Source organism: Lycorma delicatula, chromosome 3, assembly GCF_047948215.1.
Source record: "Lycorma delicatula isolate Av1 chromosome 3, ASM4794821v1, whole genome shotgun sequence".
Classification (NCBI taxonomy): Eukaryota; Metazoa; Arthropoda; class Insecta; order Hemiptera; family Fulgoridae; genus Lycorma; species Lycorma delicatula.
The window spans coordinates 203,585,607-203,604,923 of NC_134457.1; the positions used below are offsets into that span (position 1 = coordinate 203,585,607).

Here is a 19,317-nt window from a genome sequence, read left to right on the forward strand (position 1 = left end):
ATATAGCATGTTGTGTAAAGTTGTCATTTTTATACAAATACTTTACCCATATCAGACAAAAGCTTTTTTCCCCATTATACTTGAATATTCATTTATGATGTATTGTCTGTAAAGAATTAATTGTGGTTCTTTACTATTTTAAAGCAGATTATTCATGTGTAATATTTATTTATTTATTTCCTCTATAAATAATCATAATAAATGTTCTGTCATAGTCACTTGTAGAACTAGTCAACAGTATCTTTTATTTTGTATTGCAGTTAGATTTTATTGTTAACTCATTTTGGCATAACTTTTTCATTTATTTACATATTTAATAATTTTCTGTTTTAAAGTTTAATTTAATAGATTAATTAGATTATTCTCATGTTTGGAATTGTTAAATGCACTGTTTACGTGAATGAGAGAAAACCTGGAACAGGGATCAGCAGGTTGTCGCAAAATATAAAAAATAAAAACTAATATACACTAAAACATAATAAAAATCTAAGAATATCAATAAATGGTCAGGTGAATGATGTGTATGTAATAAGTGGAGAGAGTAAATATTCTTATGTATCATAAAAGGATATATAGTTTGAAACCTATATAATTTTTACAGCAAGACTACAGTACTGTAATAAAAGAGAGAGAGATATATAAGAGAGAGAGATCTCTTTCTATAATGATATAGAAAGATCTATCACTGAATAGATCTAAAAAATATCTACAACCAAAATTAGCATAAACTTTGATGGCCATCATTATTTGGTTACACAGGTCGTCATTGCATTGTGTTACACAGGATGTAGGATTAAATGAGTGCTAAATGAATGATTTGGCAGTGATGGATACACAGTTTGCGTATAATATTTTGAAATGACCATTTTTGTGTAATTTAGAAGGAATTAGGAAGCCTGGTTTTTTTTTTATTGATACTTTGCCACCAGGTTTATTGTATCATCACCTGACAGGAAGTGTCCACACCCTACCAGGTTGTTACACTAGGGATATTCTGGTTCTACTACTCCTGAAACCCTTGCTTGATCTAAGTCAAATTTAAATCACAGAATGAAAAATTGTAAAGAAAGATAAGAAAAAAGGGTTATTGGTGAGAAAGGATGATCTACTTATAATTAACATAACCGCAGTATAAAAAAAAGAATAACGAAGGAAAGGTTAAGGCTCCTTCCCCCCTACAATAGTACAGACGTCAATTTTCTTTTTGTTTTGATCAGTGTAGATTGCTTTTCTTGAGAAATTAAGAGTCAACAAAGTTTGAGTAAATTTTCTAAACAAACAAACTTGCCCTATCCTAGAATTTTGTGGCATGTGGGAACTATATAATTGAACTATTTAGCCAGATCTTCATTGGAAGTTAGAGTGTGTATTTTTGATATTGAATGTGAAATATTGTCTAGTATAGACAGCCTTGGTGATGGTATTGTTATTTTAGATTCTATAATGTAAATAAAATATTTGTCATTTATAAGCTGGATTTTATTGTTCAGCTGGATGTTGAGAAAAATGTAAAACAAAAAGAAATCCACTGACTCATTAAAGGTGATGATTAGAAAAAAAATAAGTAGGAAATAATAACTGCAACTTTGTTATTCTGCCATTTACTGAAAGAATTTTGTTTGTAATTAAGCAGATTTTTTAATCATTATGTGTAGTAGGTAGAGTAGTTAATTGGTTTTTTTTTATTATTAATGTACTCACATATTCATTTAATCTGATCTTTTTTATTGCTATTTTCTGCTGTAAGTCACTAGTACTATACAGTCTTATATGTAAACATGTATTTACAGTTAGTTCTATTATTACCGTAATTGTAATTCATTCATATTGTTATGAATAACTTGTTATTTATATTTTATGATTTTTTAAACAAGTATTTGTATTTAATTAGTATTAATAGTAAATTGATGATTGATGGTTTATATAAATAAAAAAATTGTCATAGTTATTTTACGCTTCACAATTCATTGTCTGAAATTTACTGCATCATTGTTTGGAGAAAGTTTGAATTAAACGTCTCTGCCACTCAAGATAGTTGACAGGAGTTCAATTAGGTTTTAAACTCTATTTTTGCCTTTAATAAAATGATTTTATCGTGTTGTTTATAAAATCTGTTGCATAACAACTTTTACATTATTATTAAATTTTCTTTAGCTTTTTTCTATTAATATCATTGTATTTACGTGTAAAAATGTGAGTAAGGGTTGAGAGAGTAATAATTCATAAAATTTTTCATAATCACTAGGAGTTCTCTGTTCTGGAGTAAAAAATTTGAATGAGGGAAAAGATTGCACTATTATTTTTTTTTTATTTATTTAAAAAAGATTATTTTCTTGTAATTATTTGGTTAAATTATAACAATAGATCATATTTTAAAATTGCTGTAAATTTAAGATTGAAACACTATATTTAAATTTCCACCTTCTTTCTTTTATTTACTTTGGCATTTTGTTTATCCAGTTAACTTCATGTTCTAATTAATTTCTAATTAATTTCACGTATCAGCCTTCTCATTTACTCAGTGATGTCTGATGTATGATTAACATCTCACTTATTTTATAACAGTTTACTTCAAGCGTGTGTTACTGTGTTACTTTAATTTAATTCTTCATTTGACAGTGACAATTCTGTTCTTTTATATTTTTTTCTTATTTTGTTGAAATTAATTATTTACATTATCATGGAAAAAAATTAAATGAAAAATAATTATTTTTTATTTTTTGTTATAATTGTGTATCATATGATGATGTATAAATGTACTCATAAAAAAATTAAAAAGTTTTTATGTATTTAAATTATTGTCTTAATTTTGTAAGCAAAACCACACTATCAGAAGACTCAAACTAGATTCTTCATGTTCTCATTCATTTAATTTAAAAAGTTTTTTTATTTTAAAGTATGAAGATCACCTTTGCATTTTAAATAGCAAATAAACATCTATATTTTACCTCAGTTTATCTGTATAAAAACCTGGGGGGGGGCGATTTTTATGAGATTCTTTTTTATTTTTAATTGTTAATAAATTTTTTTTCTTGATTTCAATTTAGATACATAAATACAAGTAAATTGTGTGTGTGTGTGTATGTGTGTGCGCGCACATGCACACACACTTTTGGTTTTTGGTTGTGTTATTTTAAATAATTCTTATATTTCAGCTGAATTTGAATATTTGTCTTTCATCCTTTTTTTTGGGTGTGTTCACATATGGTATGCAACACTGTTATAGGCCATAAGCTGTGTTAAAAAATATTATGTATATTTTACTGTTCAATGTTATTATTTTTACTCTTTTGAATATATTTTCTTTTATTAATTTTTCAATTTAAACTTTATGTTAAAATGTTATAATTGCAGAGTTAGCAATGGGTATAGGGTATAGTAGTTACCAAAGAGGTATAGGTTTTACCTATACTTCTCAAGTTGATCAGTAAGTACGTAACAGTGCTATAAGTGCTTTAATGATCAAATTTTACTTGATCATAGAAACTCTGTAAAAAACAGCTAATCTTAGCTCCCATATTAGAGAAGTAATGCATATGATAAATTATGGCAGATGTTATGAATTATGTTTTAATCCATTAATATGATTTATCCTTGCTATGGAGGTTTTACATTTAGAAGATAAGACATTTAAATATTTAAGTCCCCGCTATGTTGAGTTCAGACTTGTATTTATTTGGATTAAATTTAATTTATGAGGTTTATATTTAGACATGTCAAACAGTCTGTTTTGGCATTTGTGCTGCTAAGTGTTACGTCATTATTATTATTATCAAAATAGAAGGAAAAATTTATTTTAGCTTTTTTATACGCCAGATGTGTTAGAAGTTATTTCTTATTAGTTATTTTTATAAAAATAACAATATTAAATTAAATTTGTTTAGATGGCTTAATAAATATTTATTTTGACTAATAGTTTATTTGTGGGCATGAATATTTAATTCTTTATATAATATCCGATCCGATGTAATAATAATAATAGTTTGTCTGATTATGGAAAAGTATTCATTAAATACTTAAATATCACAGGATAAGATTTTGTGTTAATTATGCCTCAAATTACTGTAAAATACTGTGGAAAATTACAGAACATTAAAATCACTATTATCAGTATCTAATATTGTCCTCTTATGTAATGCTTTCTCAATATTTTGGTTATTTACTGGAAAAAAATATGTGTACATTAAGAAATTTTTAATGTATCCTCTCACTTTTATCTGTACATGTTACTTGTTGCAATTAATGATATGAATTCAATTCAGTTTATTTTATTTTCCATCAGGGAAATCCCCAAACAAATCGAATTAGTTTTGTACAGTAACAGAAAAATCATAATATATAAATAAAATGCATTAAAACAAAATAGAATTATTTCTAAGATTAAGGGATGACATAAATAATAAATGTGAACCAATTGAATAAACCAAAGCATGTAGGCACAGTTAAATAAATAAAAAAGTAAAAGCAAACAAAAATGCATGTGATGGTTTGCTTTTTTATTGTAATTATTATTTACAAAAATGTACTGTTTAAAAATATAGCTTAAATGCAGCCATACATGAGACTAGAAAAATAACTTGAAAATAAATTACCTTACATTACAAACAAAATATAAGGTTCATTAATTAAAAAAATGATCTCATTTCCAAACAATTATGTTTTACTGTTGTCACCAAGGTAATAGTGAATCTGTCAATTGTTAACTGATTAACAATAGTTCATTATAATACAGATTTAGCAAACTGTATCATCTCATTTTTAGCCATTGTAATATTAAGGAGGTATTACTAAAATATAACTTGGCCAACCTAGTCTCATACTTTCTAGTTTCTGCGTAGTAAGGGTTTCTGCTTACGTTTTAATTCCACATTCATTCACATTAATTCAGATGAAAAGTAATTTATACCATTTTATTTAATTCCATATAAAATCCAACTTGACTCATTATGTTAAAAAATAATAAAATAAATTATGTTTAAAAATAAATTAGATTGCAACTTACAGAGTTGAATTTGACTGAAATGAAGTTGAGAGTAAGAAATGCAGTAGTCATCTTAATGGAGCACTTCCCTGCTCCAACTTACTCTGGACTATTCATCATGTCAGTCAGTAATTGTATTGTTCTGTTCAAGTAAAAAAGTAGTATAGCTTTAAAGTTAGTTTAATAAATAATCCAAAGCTCAGTTTTCTAATGATGAGTTCTTGAAAAATCAGTAAGGAATTTAGTTTAATTTAATCAAATAAGTGTCATAAAAATTCACGTTTGTTTCTAGGGCTCTGTTGGTTTAAATATACAATCTTACTGTTCTAGCCATTCTGTGTGTCTGTCCAATGTGACATAATATTTCCTGAATAGTATAACTGAAAAAGACCAATTTTATGAACAATGTGTAAAATAGTGACCTTCAAGATAATTTAAGGTTCCAAAAAATTTCAGGGGTTGCCAGAGTGGTTAAATAAAATTGAACAAGTCTTTTACACACAGTATTTAAAGTGATAATAATTAACTTGTCCGGCTTAAATTATAATGAATATTTTTATTTTAAATTATAAATGTATAATGAGAACAATTTTTTCCTTTATATTCCTATTTACGTTTTTATTACATTAATAGGAGAGCTGGATATTGTATAACAACTCAGTTACAGCATATGTAAAATATATATTCCTTTGCATTAGGAACTTCGTCAGAGCAACTGTTCTCAATTGCATACGTTCCCTGTGTTAGTAGGAGTGACTGAATAGTAGGCAGAAGGCAACCGAATATCCTTTCCCAATGATTCTCTAAATATTAACATAATGACACACAATCTTTTCTGTTAAATATACCATAGTTAAAATTGATTTTCATATGGATCTTCAGAGAGAGTATTGCAGGAAGTTGTCAACTCCTAGAAAGAATTCACTAATAGATTGAAAGAAGGTACGATATGAAACATCTAATGTAAGAACACTTACATTGCAAGTAGGCAGGACAGAAGATTTAAAAGAGAGATGATTATCAACTTAACAGAAAATCCCATAATATAATTAGGATTATTTAATTGAAATGAAAGATGAATTTAACAGCGATGTTGTTACAATAATATGTATTATAAAAACGAAGAAATGGCTTAGGAATTATTCTAACTAAAGAAATAGTAAAATGTGTACCAAGGACAATTTTTATTTATGATAGGATAGGAATGATCCCAAAGGATTTGCTTTTAATACCAGTACCATGTCAATTGTCAGTATGAAGATGCTGCAGTTGAGATAATGTATGCAATAATAAGAAAATATAATTTAAATTATGGAAGAGGAAGATAAAAATTATTGTAGAAAATAAGACACTAAAGAAATAGTCAGAAACTGGAGCATTTGAGATATGGATGTGGAATTAATTTTCCTTTTTTGTTTTGTCTGATTTAAAAAAAAAAAAACATTGTATGATAGTAAACATCATTGATACAGTTTTCACAGTAACAGTGATATATATGGTTTTGATAATATATTTAAAAACAAACATGATTAAAGTGCTTTTAAAACTGAATGAAAATAAATGTTTTTATATAATTGTTGTAACACAATATTAAGAGTTTTATTTCTGTAATTATTATCATACTTGTTTTTATATAATATTTCATTAAAATATCCCCTTTTTTATTGTAAACACTTCACTGTACTGTATTTACTAGATAATTGTATTTACTGTACTTGAAAACATGTAAATCATCATTGTCAAATACTGATTTATTTTATTTAAGCTTTTTAAGAACTATTCTATTTCTTACAATCTGAATGTATCTATTAAAAATTGATCCCTGATTTATGAGAATTTTTAAATATCTTTATTTCTGAAAATTAGTACTCTTTTATTTTATAATGTATGAAAGAAAAAATTATGTGTAGAGCAAAGTGTGTGTGTGTGTGTGTGTGTGTGTGTTTATATATCAGCTTAAGAAGAAATTTAATGTCATACAAAAAATCTACACATGCACACAGTGCATGTGCATGTGTTGTGTGTGCTAGCATTTCTAAAATATTTTAATGATAAATTGATTTCATAGTATATTAAATTTATATTACAAATTTATTTTATTTATAAATTTTGGAATTTTCCTGGTACTAATTAATCTATTAACTAATATTAAGAAAAATTTTAATTTTAACTTTGTTATTTTCATGTTATCAATGATTTATATGTTTATGTGCATTGACAACAACAATTTAATGTCCAATTAAGAAACTCTATTTTTTTTTTTATTCTGAAATTAATTTTATAGCTGTTGAAAAATATGAAGCCTGGCTAGGATTTAAACCCAGAACTTCAAAGGGAAGCCTTAAGCTTTCAATTTGGTCAGAGTTATTTGTCTTGTACTGCAATTTATCTGAGAATAAATTCCCTTTCTCTCTACTCATGCATTTTAGAGTTCATATTCTTCAAGAAACTGTAAAATAGATATAACTGTGACCTAACCTATTTTGTTTGGTGGTGAGTATGGGTAAGGGTATTACTGATGGTATTATTGCTATTATAATTATTCATCCCTTTTTACAAGTTTTTTTTTTTTAAATATGTTATTCATTTCATTTTTGGTTGTTTTTTCCAGTTATCTTTTTCACCAACAACACCAGGTTGGAACCATGCTCGTCTTGTAGCATTGCTTGGGACGATTCTTCTTCTTTCTGGTTTGATGTTTCTTGTGTGTGTGGCTGTTGGCTTTTTTGGTGGATTCAATACATTTGCATTCATGGCAGCAGAGGTAATATAGTGAATTCCTGATTCTTATAGCATAATAGAGACCCATTTGCATTTTCTTTTCTGGGTAATATTGAATATAATCACATTTTAGATACTTAATTGTAGGAGGTTAGAATCTCCTAATTTCTTGCAAATTTATTTTACTTACAAAATCGTGTTATAAATAAAATATTATAGACAGTGGTCTACATTGGTTATGGCCTCTATTTAGTGGAAAGTGTATTTTATTAAGTAAGTAGATGTCTAGTTGGAAGTTTTAATACTTCAAAACATTTAGTAAAAAAATTACTGAACCTGGAAAGCCAATTTTGCATTCTTATAACAAAGTACCGATAGATATGCAAAATCAAGTTAAAAAGTGTATATAATTAGATAAAAAGTTGTGTTCCATTTTAAGATCAAAGTAGATTTTTAAAACAAACTACTTATTTTCTATCTAATACTAAGAGTACTGATTTCATAATAAAATAATTTTCTGAATAAAAGGAGATATGTTGTAATTTCTTTTTATATGATTATGATACAATACACTACTCAGAAACAAGAAAGTGAACTATTTAAAAGTATATTCTAAAGCTAAATAAATTTAAGGCACACACTGTACATTGTTGTAACTTAATGAAGTAGAAAAATATGTTATGTTGTTGTGAATATTATTATTTTGAGGAATAATAATTGACAAAATAGAAATAAGTATTTTCTGAAAACATCCTTGATCCTCATTAGCAGGCTGAACTGAATTTTTACATAAGTGTAGGGTTTTTAATGAAACCTTCTAATAATTCCATATTTATTTGATAAAGATTTGAGACTTTTATGGATAAATTTTTAAAAAAGCATTCTTAGATTAAAGAATTTCTATATAATTTTGATTTTCCAACAAGTAGAAAGTTGTTGTGTGATTATAGTGTTGTAGTGATCAAAATAATTTAATTATTATTAAATAGCAATATATAGTACATGAATGTATTTGATATGATTAGTATTTTGGTCAAATTATTTTAATTCTGCATCTTTTGAGATAAGTTATTATGAAGATCCTGATGAATATATACTGATTACAAATTTAATAAGGACAGTTCACATTCTATGAATGATTAAATCCCTTCTGTCAGTATAAAAAGAAAGGAACTAATAAATTTGTGCTCAAGTTCAATGTACAAGTGAGAGTGCCATTACAAAAGTATAGTTCAATTTATGTATGATAATCCAATGCATTTCAACAATTAAGAAATGACTTGTTTAATTATTAACCTGGTGTAACTTTTTAAAATTTCCTAATCCCTTACCTCTTTGCTAATTATGCATTAGAATTTGACAGGTAGTAACAGATTCCCTTAATTATTATTTTCAGGAGGGAGAAAAGTGGTTGACAGCCCACATGAAACTTAAAAAATGTATTCTTTTAATATATTAATGTAATGTTAACACATTAAATGCCAGTTTCTCTTAAAAGATATGATTTATTACAGAAATATATTTGTAACTTGATTTAATAATTGTTATTTTGGTAGTATTTTTTTTTATTAACATTTACATTGGAATTATTTTTTTTTTTAATAAGTAAATCTTGTCTACTTAAATTCCAGAAATATTGGATAAACCTTGGTTTGACAAAGTTTCAACTTTATGTTTTAATAACATTAATTATTACAAAGTCTTTAGTTAAAAACTCTTGCTATATACGTAATTATTGTCTAATAGTTGTAGTTATTGTCTGATCGTAATGATCGTGCTGTGATAAAAAAAAACCGTTCTTGAATTGGTACTCAAATTATTAGTGCATTGCAGTGTTACAGCACCTGAAATATGAGGTGAAAGAAAATATTTAGGCCTAGCCTACCCTTACGAAAAATATATGTATCATTTCTTTAAAGGCACCATCAGTTAGATATCACTCCAGGTAGGTATCAATCACCAGAAAATTTACAGGCACCGAACCAGGAGGGAGGTTTTCCCAAAACAATCGCTTCCATTCTGTTTGTATTTTTGTTTCTAATTACTTCATATCTCAAATTTTTTTCAAAGAATAACTTTTGCTACAGTGTATGATGTTGGTTAATAAAGAGCTGGTTCATATGTTGAATAATAAATACCAGCAGTTCATTATCGAAAACCATTTCAGATAACACCGGTAAAATTATCCAGAATCTATCTAATGATTATAGATTGTTTTGTATTGAAAATAGGAAAAATATTTTTAAAATTCCATCATGTGAAAGTTGAATAGCGCAAACATTGAGAAAATTGAACAAAGTTTTGCTTCCTCTGTTAATGTTAAACTAAGGTTAATGAAGCAATTTGTGAAGGCAATAAGCAAAGATGAAGAGTGTTTCAAGAATCTTTGCAGTAGTTTCCAGGTTTATCAGAAACAAAGATGAACGAGATTGTTTTTGTTGGACCAAATATAAGGAAGCTTATGGAAGATGAAATATTTGAATCTAAAATGGAGAAAGTAGAAAAACAAACTTGGAAAACCTTTAAGGGTATAGTCACAAAGTTTCTTGTGAAACCTTAACTACTTTCCTGAAAATCATAAAGCAGTAAGTAAGGAGCAGGGTGAAAGATCCTATCAAAATGTGAAAGATTTGAAAAACAGGATTTGACTATTGTTGGATGTTAAAAAGGGATGAACCACTGTGAAAAATTAAAATAATAATTTTTTTTAAGAATTGGTTTTTATATTAAAAAGATTTTATAGCCTTTTTTGTGAAAAATCCTAATGTGTTAGAGAAAAATTTTGGTCATATCTGGATTCAGGACCCAAAGTACTAAGAATCGGCTATCAAATTAAAAACAATTTTGTGATTGTTAAAAAATGCGGGCAGATAAGTCATTTTTTCAAAAATGTTGGATTTGTAAATTAAATTGATATGTAGGTCTTGTTTTTCAACTATACAAATTTTATCAGCCATAGCTGTATATTACTGTAAATTGGTTGTATTTGGTGAAATTGATGTCAACCAAATTTGATATGTACAAATTATATTACATTTTTACTTCCTTTTACGAAGTAAAGGAAGTATTGTGATTGCAAAAAATTTTGGTTTTCAGATTTCAATGGAAATATCCATTTTGAATCCCTGAATCCATTTTGACTAGTTTTAGCATGAGGTCTGCATGTATGTATGTATCTCACGTAACTCAAAAACAATTAGCAGTAGGATGTTGAAATTTTGGATTTTGGGCTGTTGTAACATCTAGTTGTGCACCTCCAAATTTTGAATCTGGACCAAAAAAGCCCAAAATTTAAAAAATTTGGAATTTGGAATTTTTCTTAACTGCAGTAAAAAGCCCTAGTTGAGAGCTTTTCAACAATATATCATAAGTTCTATGTATTTTCATTGGTTTCAAAGTTATAACCAAATAAAATGTTTATTTCACAAGGGGGGAAGGCACATTGGTTAAAATATATTGATTTATTAATACATTTAAATTTAAAAAAAATTTTTTTTTTAAATATGTATTTGATTGAAGTCAGATTCAATTCGAACTGATGTTTGCATGGTTACGGATCCGACACATTCTCACTTACAACACACAATTACTTAAACGATGTGAAACAAATTTAATATATAAACTATCATAAAATGCTAATACGGACACCACAAAAAAATGTGATGCAATGTGGTACCCACCATAATCCAATTATGTCACTGTCCACTTTAAATTAAAGAATTGGAAAATCGTATCTCACTTTCAAACAAGTAGGTTGTAATGAAGTGCAGCAAAAAATGTGTATATATAATTTAATAGGCATTTAAGGAAGTGATGTGGTGTCCACATCACATTTTTATATATACAAACAATCTAGGGTTTCTATAAATAATTAGTCATTTTAAATAATATCTTTAATATTAATCAGTTATAATTTTTAATTGGGTAAACGTTAAAATGTTGGTTTTTGGATTGGTTTAGGGTTGTATCATATTCTCCTGCATTTCAGAATGTTTATTTTTTAAAAAAATCAAGTTTGTTTACATCAATTTGTTTATAGCATGTTTTTTAACTTGTGCGTTTCAATTTTTTGAGGTTTTTAACAACAGTTTTCTTAGAAACTATAAAGATGCAGTTGTGAAACCCACTTTCTATTTTTCATATAAAATAATCTGTAAAACAGAACAGAACAGCCCACTGTAACTCAAAAATCTCTAATGTTTAAAATAATTTTACTAGTTTTGATTTTGTTAAATAAATTTTCTTTTTAAAACTGTTGAAGATTTTTTCACGTTCATTTTGTTGTGAATGGCAATTTTATTTTTTGCATTTTACCCATCACTCCAGTACAGAGCATATCCTTCCCTAAGATCCTTTCTACCTTTTCCCTTCCATTTAGTTTCACTTAAACCCAAAATCCTCATTCTTTTTTCTTTCGTACAATTTACCAGTTCCGCTGTGCACACAGTAAGAAACATAATATTTGCTGTCCCTATCCATATTTCATCCTTCCCTCATTTCTTTGTATCTGGTCACTAACATTTCAAGCTCTTGGCTGGTAACATTGAAAATCATGCGTATGGGGAATGGCCCTAGCCTTTTCCTATCTACTTTACCATTTTAGGCTCATATAAACCATTTTTTTTTATTAAACCTGGTATGATCCGTTTGTTTTTGTTGAAAATTACTCTATTTTTTTTTTTTTTTTTTAGAGATTAAAACTTTTGTTAGGTTGTTTGTAAATGTTGAATTCATACAAAAATTAATTATAATTATTATCTAATTTATAATTAAAAATTCAGGATTGAAAATGATGCTTTACTTAATTTGCATACTAAGATCTTGTGTATAAATAGTAAGTTTGTGTTACAGCTACCCAATGGCATCAAGCAAAGAACTTGCTGAAAATTCAGATAACTGCGCTATCTGTTGGGAAAAGATCAGCTCATAAATTACCTTGCACTCATCTCTTTCACAAGTAAGTATTTTCGTATGTAATGTATTTTTTCCACTATATCTTATACAAGTGATTCAGGAAGAAGGAAAATAAATAATTTGTGAACTGATTATAGAGCTTCAAATAAGAAAAAAAGTTCATATAACATACATGTCCAAAAATTCTTTATCAAATCATAGCTAGCAAAAAAAAAAAAAGTAAAAATAAAAAAATTGATATTTTTAATACAATAAATTTAGAACTTTGAAAAATTAAAATAGTTTTAATTTACTTTAAAAAAAAAATATATACTGATTCAACGCTGCTGGCCTCAACACTGCTGGTTGATTCAACGCTGCTGGCCTCATCAAGGAACATGAAGGTAACATAAGGTTGGTAAAATAAAATGTAAGGAAATGAGCTGAAACGTGCATTGATGTCAGTGATGGAATTTTCAAACATGTATTGTAAATTAATATATAGTGTAAACCAAGCAAATATCTTTTTTAAAGTAAATTAAAACGATTTTTTTTTCTAATTTTACTTTTTCCTAATTTCTGTGAAATCTTCATGATGTAGTCTTTTGTTATATTATTCATTTCTGTTTTTTTCATCATTTTTTTCATAACTGTGAGTTATGTTTTTTCTTGAATTTTATAATTTTGTTTGTTTATTGGATGTTTAAACTATTGAGCAGCTCAAGTAACAACATCTCAAAGCAAATGCTGGAAGTTTAAGCCACTTTTAATGAATTTGTTTATATAGGTTACCAAAGTTGGACAAGGTTGGATGCAGTTCACCTCAGGATGGGTAGTTGAATGCTATTGGCAGATGCTAGTAGCATGCACTTTTCTTACAAATAATGACTTTCAGTCCTGCAGGTTAACATTAACAAACAAGTAGATTTTAGTTGTATACAAGATATCACTATGCAATTAAAAACATTACTATTTTCTTTTAATTATGGATAAAACTTATTATTTGTTGCAGCTCTTGCTCGCAGTCTTGGCTTGAACAAGATACTTCATGTCCAACATGTAGATTGGCTCTCAGTATTCATAGTCTTAATTCACAACGTAACATTGAACTCAATGAACCAGCAAATCTTGCACCTAATAGGCCTAGGCCTAATCATTTCTTCCACTTCGATGGTGGGTATCACTACTGGTTTTCTTATTTATTTTACTTTAGGTTATATATTTATATACCTGTTATTAGAAGAATTTTTATAAATTACTCAATGCTTTGAATATTTCACCCCGTTCTTGGGAGGTGGCACAGGGTTTAACTCAAATATTTTAAATGATGTCACCCTTTGTGATACATTTTAAAGGTCTCTTTAAGACAAGAAAATTGGTATAAATAAAAAGTTGATGTCTGTATCTAAAATGGCGGCAGGATAAGATTTGGATTTTGAAAATTAGTAAATTTAGTAAGTTCAAATAATGAAATTAAATAAAAAGAAATTAAACTGAATTGTAAGCCACTTATGTTATTTATATCTTTTTTGTAATTGTTTTTTAATGAATAATTTTTTCTGTGTTACCTGCTAATATTTTTATCATGTCACTTAATGAACATGAAAGGCTGAACGCTTTTAATGATGATGGGCTTTCATGGTAGAGTTAGGGTGGTATAATGAAGTTTGTGAATTATAACATTTATTACTGCAGGGTTCTCACAGACCTAGAAGCCAGGAAAATTGGTTTGGGTCAGAGAAAGTCAGAGAAGTTTTTGAAAATAGGCCAAAAAAATTGTTGGATTTGATGAAAAGTTTAAAGGCATGCTGTGTGAAACCAGTTCTGTTGAAATCTGCTAGTTCTGGAAGCAAGCTACTTGCTATCGACCTAGAAAATAGTGAAAACATACTTAAAAATGTTGGTATTTGTTTCCAAGCTATAAAACACCTAAAAAATGTGAAACATGTGTCTGGGAGGACTTATTAAACTTTAGAAACCAGTACAAGATTTTTCTAGTAAAAACAATCAAAAAACTTGACCCTCTAAAGTTCAAAGCTGTTGCTGGACTGTCTTCTCTAAACCCTAAAATGATTTGTTTCACAACCTGATCTGGAAAAGAAACAAATGAACAATCTTCTTGAAGCTCTCTATGAAAAAAAAATAGTTTCTCGGAAGATACAGCTGAAAAAACTATAACTCAATATGACTATGTCTGTAATGAGGCAGAGAATGGTCTCAAAGAAGATTTTGATATCTTTTTAGATGCTCTTCATGATGCAGACAAAGAAAAAATAAGACTAGATGATTTTTATGTTTACATGTTGTGTAAGAACAGGAAACATATTCTGAGCTGTGGGAAGTTGTGAAACTAGCACTAATATTTTCACATGGTAATGCTAGTGTGGAGTCAGGATTTTCTATGAACAAATCTCTCTGTAGACCAAAACGAACAAAGTATTGAGAACCACAGGATTGTTTATGATGCTCTGCCATTTTATGGAGGTTCCAAGAGAGTTAAAATAGATCAGATAGTGTTGACCGCTGTCAGAGGGGCAAGAAAGCAGTATAACCTTTATTTGGAAAAATGTAAAGAAAGGAAGACCAAAGAAGAGGGTGTTCCTAATAAATAAAAAATTAGGATTCACTGAAAAAGTTACAAGAAAGAAAAGTGTTTAGAATTAAACAGTAGATTGAAGAAGAGGCAATCAACTTAAAAATTCAAAAGTTAGAGGATTCTTTGAAATGAACTCTGGGAGTATTGCAGTATCAAAAGAAATATTTCTCTGGTTTTTGCCTTCTCCTAAGTTCAAATAATTTGTTTTCTTCCTAAATGTTGTTATCAAAAAGAAAGTTTATTTTGCTACTTTATTTTTTACTCAGTATCAGGCTGTAAGTTTCTATTATCATTTAAAACCTATACAAAGTCAACTGAAGTTAATTTAATTTGTAGTATACTGTTTATTTTAAAGTACATGTACTGAGTTGTACAATGACCTAGTCATTGGTACTTGGTTCTGTAGTTCATATGTAAAGTTTTAGTTTCTATGTGAAGTTAACCTCAATTTATTTTATTACTTGTAAAATTACCTTTCATATGAAAGTTAACTTATTTAATTTTTTTAGTTCCTCAGTGCAATTATTTCATTTGACGGTAGTAATTTAGTTCCTCACACGTTAAGTGCAATCAATCAAAAGTTACATCCTTCTTCATTTTATTTACACATTTTATGTATTTAACTTTCTGGTTTTTTTAGTTTTGTACATAATTAATTTTTTATTAATAAAAAGGTGGTATATGGACTGGCAATGTGGATGGCAGAGGCCATATTAAAAAATGAAAATTTATTCACTTTCCTCTTTGTGATGCAATAAAATATACTATGAGAAAGAGTTAACATTTTGTTTGATATGTCGAGGGTCAGGGAAATTGAAAGTGAAATTTCTGTGGGAACCGTGTAATCGTAACTTTATTTAAAAAATTACAGAATGAAAAACCATAAAATGATTTGAAAAAGCAGAGACTGCTATAGTGGGAGATTTCCACTGTCAGCTTGCTTGGTGGGTAGGAACTAATGTGCAGGCACATAGGTGGACTGCAAGTTCCCCCAACATCTACCAGCTAGCATCGTGCTCGCCAATAGTTAGTTATTTACTATTGGCGAGCGTTACTATTATCACATTACTTTATGAGCTTGAATCATAAACTCTTTGGTTGTACTGTTATTGTCACATCTTAATGACAATATAATACATTATACCTATTTAATAAATGCTTACTTATATACTTACTAATTTTAAATTTGCTGACTTCACTCTTACTATTTAATTTTGTACAGGTTCAAGGTATGTGTCTTGGTTACCAAGCTTTTCAGTTGAAGTTACGCATACTCAGCTGTTAAGAAATGATCAGGCTTCACCATCTCATACATCTCAATTAGAATCAATGGCTCAACAGGTTTGTTTATCTGCTCTTTTTGTATTTATAATTATTAAAATGTATTTACTAAGTGCATTTTAAGTAAATAGATGTAGAAATAATTTTAAAAAATTACCAAGTTTATTTCATAATTCATATTAGGTTAAAATTATTAAAAGAAAAACATTTAAATAAATTTCCTATGTACAAATTAAGAAAAAGAGAAATATATGATGATTTATTGACTAACCAGGTTCCAAAAGAAACTTGACCACACGCTAAAATATTGTAGTTAAGTAATGTTTTAATCAAACAAATAAAATTCTTTTAACTTAAAAACTTTCATTCTCATCCATGAACTCAACCCTGTACAACATACATGCTAACTTTTCTGATAATTATTCCATTTCCTTTTCCACTTAAAAATGAATTTCTTAATACTCAACTGCTCTATATATATCAGTTAAATGAAAATATGGGATCTTTAAAGAGTATATGAATAATGTATCGTACATAAAATTGAATTACAGTAAATTAAATACTGTAAACCTTTAGATATTTTAAAATTTTGTACCAAATACATATTTTTTATGTAAAAAAAAATGTATAAATTTCAGTGCTCTAGTAAAATAAATAAAGTAGATAAAATTCTATCATTTACTATGTAAAAAGTTACATAAAGACATTCCTTCTTTTTCAGCTACCTTATCTGTACCGTATGCTCTTTGGTGATGTATTACAAATACAATGTTAACATAACTGCTATGTAAAGGATGACCTCCTATTGTGCGCACACAATAATCTTTGGATGAGCTATATGAAAGAATAAAAAGAATAAAAAACTAGTTCTAATTATAAAAATGAGACTGATAAAAGTAATACTTTTCCTGAAATAACAAATAAATAATGATTCTTAATAAAAATTAATTCAAGACTATAAAAAAATTATATCTAGCGACATCTAAAGAAAATTAATAACACTAAATGAAGTATTTTAATGTTAAAAATAAGGGTAAACAAATAAATATTGTAAATACATAACTGCAATGTAATCAATTAAAATAGGATAAAATTTGCATACGTTGAAGTAATACAATGATTTTTTATAATAAAGTTAATGGTTAAAATAATATTAAAATCAATTACTTCTAAAAAAAAAAATATTGTCATACATTAAATTAACAAAACAAAAAAATATTGAGATTTTAATATAAATAAAATAATTAAAACTACAATATAATAAAAATAATTGATTTATAAATACAGAAAGAAAAATGAAATTAATATAACATAGGAAATAGAATCCACCATTGGTATTCATGACTGTATTTTAACACATTTTTAATTTTATTAATAATTCCTACAGCTTTATCTCCAATTAACCTGGAAAAAAGAAATCACCTATAAAAAAAACTGAACAACATCAAGGAAAAAATATAGATTTGGTACTAGTTTTATATATTAGTTTATAGTTTTATAATAGAGTAGGTGTATATCATATGAATAAAATTCCTGATCCATCACACAGTGAAAAAAATTCCACAAAATCTAAATACACTAAAACACTGTCAATAAGATTTTTTAATTCCCTGCTAGTGTATAAAAATGTACATGACTGATGCAGTTTTTATCTTCTATTTCTCTAGGAAAGGTACTTTAGGAAAGTTAAGTGTAACATACAGCAAAGCACAGTACCTAAAGAGAAGAACATAATGATGCTAGTGGTCTACAGCATTGACCACCAGTATGAATAAAAAATTCCAAAACTTTTAAGTAATTTTAAAACTTTATTTAAGACGTTAAATAAAGGTGTAGTACGAATTAAAGAAACATTGTTAGCGCAGGAACTTGCAAGTCTTTCAGAAGCAGATAGTGTTACTGTACAATCTCAATAACAAACGCATAGTATTTCAGATAGTGTTACTGTACAATCTCAATAACAAACGCATAGTATTTCAAATAATGTAAGGTTAAAAAAATCAAAAACAGCTGTATTTTCTATGGAACTATTTCTCTCGGTTTCTTTTCTTTAATATCTATAAGATAAGTATTTTCTTCAGAAAACATTTTCTTGGAAAACATAAGCATTATGTTGAACTTTCAATTAGCGATTGAAATCTTAGAAATTTAAAAAAGAATAGTAGGGTAGATAATTAAAAATGGGAAATGAAAATCATAAAATTGGGTAGTTTAGAAATAAAGAAGGTAACAAGGAAAATAGAATCTTTGATTACTAATTAGATTATAGAATATTAACATAGATCTAAATAACTTCTCCAAATAAATAGATGTATGAAGAAATTGATGATATAGTCAATATATAAAATGCGATAAAAATCTAATAACAATGGAGGAGGGGCTGGAATGCCATAATAGTAAAGTGAGGCAAACAAATCAACGATCACTGACTAGACCAAAGACTGAAAGAGAAACTAAGTTTGCAGAAATTTTTATGTAAATGAGTAATTGTAAAAACTCAAAAAAAAATATTAAAAAAAATAAATAAATAAAAATATGTTAAATTATAGTACGTGAGATATAGGTGAGGTATATTAGATAAAATTAAAATGGGTGAGATCAAGAGATGTTTAGAGACATCAGATGAATTGCATAGGTTATGCAGAGATTCCAAAATTATTGTTATTATGGACCAACAAGAGACATTGTGCTGACTACAAATTAGTAAAGATGGATACATGATGAATTGAAAAAAAAATGAAGAGATAGAAAAAAAAATTATTACATGAATTAAAACTTGACCAAACCATATTAACAGTTGATGGAAACTCCAGAAATCAAAATCACATCTATAAATAATGAATTA

The 19,317-nt window shown here is 27.4% G+C and overlaps 1 long non-coding RNA gene across 2 annotated transcripts in view; it reads right to left on the minus strand.

The window, feature by feature from the left end:
* Positions 1-17,789: 17,789 nt before the first annotated feature.
* Positions 17,790-19,317, minus strand: part of LOC142322371 (uncharacterized) — a 36,254-nt gene continuing 34,726 nt past the window's right edge. For both annotated transcript variants that reach the window (XR_012755826.1, XR_012755825.1), the window contains one exon: positions 17,790-17,876. This is a non-coding gene — a long non-coding RNA (uncharacterized LOC142322371). The remainder of the gene's footprint in view (positions 17,877-19,317) is intronic.